At 39.3% G+C, this 5,015-nt stretch overlaps 1 long non-coding RNA gene across 1 annotated transcript; it reads right to left on the bottom strand.

Annotated features, from left to right (window-relative positions):
• Window positions 1-40: 40 nt before the first annotated feature.
• Window positions 41-4,334, bottom strand: LOC138955915 (uncharacterized). The gene is made up of 4 exons (XR_011452422.1): window positions 3,790-4,334; window positions 2,619-2,784; window positions 2,288-2,432; window positions 41-303 (listed from the first exon to the last, which is right to left on the bottom strand). It is a non-coding gene; the product is annotated as an uncharacterized lncRNA (long non-coding RNA).
• Window positions 4,335-5,015: the final 681 nt, after the last annotated feature.

The raw sequence follows: 5,015 nt of genomic DNA, 5'->3' as shown, positions 1-5,015 counted from the left end.
TTAAAAGCGTAACTGTTAAATGGTAATCTACGTACATGACTTCCCCTCGTACTTGTCGAGGAGGGGTGGTTGCTTGCATCCAGTGCTAACGAAGGCTGAGTTTTTGGAACTTGCGCAGAGTGCGTCTGGCCACTTGGAAGCTGTGACACCTGACCACCGCTTTCTGGTGAGGATCTGTAGCGCTGCTGAATTGTGATGAGGAAATCTGATCGATGGTGAGCTGTGATGAGGACATTTGACCAAAGGTGGGCTTTAGTGACGTGATAGATTGTACTGGTGAGCTCAGCTGCGCTTGATGTGGAACTGCACATTAAGAATAAATCTGATGTAGACTGCACTAACATCAAACATGGATCTAAAGCCCCATTTCTTCTGACATGAGCATTACAGAATGAATCAAGCTTGTCACACTAAAAAGCCACTCTATTCTGATGACACGCACTCTGTATGGCCTTCATGAACATGTATTGCTTTCATTTTCACGAGTTTTCATTTATAACTAGCTGGGTAACAAGAACAATATCATAAGTTACATTTCAAAGAGTTCATTGGTTTTTAACTTTGGGTGAAAAGAGGTTTGTCCAACTCAAAGCCAATCAGGTTGTTGTTTGATCTGTGGAACCGTCGTTATTTGAAATTTTTGTTTCAGGGGACAACGTTTTTAAACATTCACTCTCAGAGCATGTTCTAAAACATAAGCGCCTAAAATTGGCAGTGTCTTTCAGTTTTGTAATATGGGGGAAATTTGGACGATTCAAAGTAAAAACAATTCGTCAGTTTTAAAGATTAGAATCCAAACGTGCCTGTTCAAATACATGTACCTCAGATTTTAAAAAGTTTTAAAACGAGTTCCGGGTTTTAATGAGTTATTGGGATAAAAGGTTTGAAAGTAAACTTTTCTAGACTGAGTACGCATGTGAACTGGAAAAGACGTTTTCCGGAAATAACTCTGTCATGATTTTCAAACGTTGTGGAAGAGTTGACCCCCACTTTAGTGTACAGCGAGCAATAATGTCCGGTTACAATAAAACGTGGCCGACCAGGTAAAACCAGCAATCTCAGTGAATAACTGACTCCGATGTGTATGCTATGCAGTTATAAAAAGGTATGCCCCTCAAGTAGAATGTAATGCCCGCTTCAAGACAACAATCTTCATATCCCCGAAAGAATTTTGTGCTGACACTTATTATTAAACTCTTGCAACACCACAGGTATATCAACGTTACACATCTTCGTATTTTGGGACCTCTGTACTCACTCAGTATGTCCCAAATAGGTCATAGTAACCGCAGAGTACGTAAAACCCAATAGTCACTCACTCAGTAATCTCAATTTTTTTTACATTTAGTCAAGTTATGACTAAATGTTTTAACAAAGAGGGGGGAATCGAGACGAGGGTCGTGGTGTATGTGTGTGTGTGTGTGCGTGTGTGTGTGTAGAGCGATTCAGACTAAACTACTGGACCGATCTTTATGAAATTTGACATGAGAGTTCCTGGGAATGATATCCCCGGACGTTTTTTTCTTTTTTTCGATAAATGTCTTTGATGACGTCATATCCGGCTTTTTGTAAAAGTTGAGGCGGCACTGTCACACCCTCATTTTTCAATCAAATTGATTGAAATTTTGGCCAAGCAATCTTCAACGAAGGCCGGACTTCGGTATTGCATTTCAGCTTGGTGGCTTAAAAATTAATTTATGACTTTGGTCATTGAAAATTGTAAAAAAAAAAACATTTTTATAAAACGATCCAAATTTACGTTCATCTTATTCTTCATCATTTCCTGATTCCAAAAACATATAAATATGTTATATTTGGATTAAAAACAAGCTCTGAAAATTAAAAATATAAAAATTATGATCAAAATTAAATTTTTGAAATCAATTTAAAAACACTTTCATCTTATTCCTTGTCGGTTCCTGATTCCAAAAACATATAGATATGATATGTTTGGATTAAAAACACGCTCAGAAAGTTAAAACGAAGAGAGGTGCAGCAAAGCGTGCAATTACCGCTACCGCGCCAAACAGGCTCGTCACTTTCACTGCCTTTTGCACTAGCGGCGGACTACGTTCAGTTTCATTCTGTGAGTTCCACAGCTTGACTAAATGTAGTAATTTCGCCTTACGCGACTTGTTTAAACTTCCCTTTAGCGCCAGAATAAAATTCGCCTTGACAATTTTAAATGTTCTTCTCCCCAAGGGCTCTGTTACGAAGAATGTCAAAGCAGTAATCTGTTGAATCAACGTCGACTTCGGAACGAAATAAACAGAGGGAAAGTGCTCACAGTTCAAAGAGGCGTTTTCGTGGTGAGTATGTGGCAATAATTGGTTTCTCTTGGACGTTTAGTGTCGTAATAAATGGACCCTGCTTCACTGAGGTTTGCGCGCTGCTTTCCCGACTATTTCTGTAGCTTTCTTTGTTGACTTTGTCTGTAACAAAACAAGTGTGCAGTTACTGAGCTTGACATCTTATCAAAATTGACTTTTAAAGTAGATATCAGCAAATTAAATTACGATATTTTTTTAGGCAGTGTTATTGGTTTTTAACACAAACAGTCTCACAGCAAAGGGCAATGCAAAATTGCGGTTTTTTAACAACTTGCACAAATAATGTACCTCTCTCCATCGCGAAAGGTGCTTTGAAGTCTTGTAGTTTGAGTTCGGGGTTGTCGAGAGTTTTCAGTATACGGTCAAACCAGTTGTGCTTTCTCTTCAGGTAGTCAAGCAGAGAGCGAGCAGCTACAGAGTTGCCCCTTGTTTCACTCTTTGAGTGCACTTGCTCCTGCACACACACACACACACACACACACACACACACACACACACACACACACGCACACACACCCAAACACACACACACACACACAGCCACACACACACACACACACACACACACACACACACACAATGTGAGGATTCGTTCAGAAGTGGCCGCTTGAATAGTGTAAACAAAAGTGACTAAATCTAAGACACACAAACACACAGACAATCCGACGGAATAAAATAATATATATATGATTTAATCATTAGCCATCTTTTCATAATCATTAGCAATGGACGATACTCGCATCGAAAATATGAAGCTTTGTATTTTAAGTGGGAAAGCCGCAAAACATACTCCGTACAGAGAGAGAGAGAGAGAGAGAGAGAGAGAGAGAGAGAGAGAGAGAGAGAGAGAGAGAGAGAGAGAGAGAGAGAGAGACACAGAGAGAGAGAGAGAGAGAGAGAGAGAGAATTGAATTGCATTGAACTTTATTTTACCAGGATTAAGATTTAAGGCTATGCCTCTTCTTACAATCTGTCCTTGGGACGCACAGACAGACAATGATAAAATAAAAGTTTAAGAGAGAGATAGACGGAGACAGAATTGAATTGAATTGAACTTTATTTTACAAGGATGAAGATTTAAGGCTATGCCTTTTCTTACAATCTGTCCTTGAGACCTACAGACACACAATGATACAATAAAAATTTAAGAGAGAGACAGAGACAGAGACAGATAGAGACATAGACAGAGAGAGACAGGGAGAGAGAGATCGGGGGGGGGGGGGGGCAAGAGGGGGCGAGAGAGGAACACCAATGTACTGTTCTCGACTAGATTGGTCCGTTAGTCCGTAAAATTTTGGAATCAAGTATATGACCCATTTATTCTTTGCATTTACATGTATGCGTTTCGATGTGCATAGATATATGCGTTTAAACCGCAACATTAAGACAAATTCCTGTGACACAGTTGACAGTAAAGTTTTCTGTATTTCGTACTTTTTCCTTAGCTCGCCATACTTACCATTTCTTGGTCTGTAAGAACAGCACTGATGGCGGGGGAGTCCATGAACTCTGCGGCCGGTATGTGCTTGATAAACATGGGCAAAATGGCGCGATGGAGCCTGCTGGTGTAATCCAAATCATCACTCGGCAATGGTGAACTTGGAGCTCGTGAATGTTGCCTGTTTGACCCGTGAATAAAAATGGGAAACGAAAGCACAAATGTTACTATCATTCCACGTCAATCATTTTCTGCATAACATGATTAACAACTCATCCATCTAGACTTTTTTTTTTTATTGCATAAGAACTTTCTCCTCCGTAGAGGTACCATGTTCAAAGATTGTGAATGTAATGTTGAATCGATTTCATAACTGACAATCTGTGACAGTAATTTAGCACAAAAATATTCCCACTCTGCATAGGCAGCAAATCTGTTTGTCGTATGTGTCCAAAATGAAAAAGTTGCTCTTATCCCTTGTAACGAGGCTTGACGGAAGTATTGTGATTTTCAAGATACGCTTACACAGGAAAAGCAAGGTTGTAACTTGTAAAGATCAAATTGAACCGAGCTCTGACACAGTCTATACATTAATTCCAGGTTTCCGCTTTGTTTTTGTTTTGTTTTGTTTTAGTGTTTTTTTGTTTTAAGATTCTTCTTTTTTCAGTAGATCGTTAACTTAATTAATTCAAAATAATAACAGCTTTCGTGTTTTCAGTGTGGCGATAGGGTCGGATATTTTGAAAATAACAAGTATAATACGCCGAGTGTATCTTGCTACTTTTACCTTGATAAAATATAGTGTTATTAACTTGCATAATGTAAGTTTTTGCTTTGATGCGGTTGGTTTCTGACGAGAGCAGACGAACTTTCTTTGCGCATGTTTATTGCGCATAACACTACTGCCGCCCTCTGGTGACCGGACAAGACAGCGGCATTCGTGCTCAACACAACGTCAAGTTTGAAGTTTTTCGCTTGTAAATAAAAGAACAACAAACAAACTACGTGGAAAAGCGAGAAAGTTCATCTTTATGTGGTTTGCTTTTCCATTTTGACTGACCAAAAGTCCTTTCCCAAGCGAGGTAAAGAAGCACGCGCTCGTCTCAGAGACTTGACAAAGCGGTAACGTACGACTGTCTCAGATCGGAAATTGATTTCGTTGTGTACAAGAGCATACATTGTATATCTACGTATGTCTTGTTTCGTCGGAAAGTAAGCTTAATATGGTAATTCATCATTATCTTTAG

Source organism: Littorina saxatilis, unplaced genomic scaffold (genome assembly GCF_037325665.1).
Source record: "Littorina saxatilis isolate snail1 unplaced genomic scaffold, US_GU_Lsax_2.0 scaffold_2466, whole genome shotgun sequence".
Taxonomy (NCBI): Eukaryota; Metazoa; Mollusca; class Gastropoda; order Littorinimorpha; family Littorinidae; genus Littorina; species Littorina saxatilis.
Note: the sequence above shows the minus strand (reverse complement) of the source record. Positions and strands in the feature narration are given on the sequence as shown.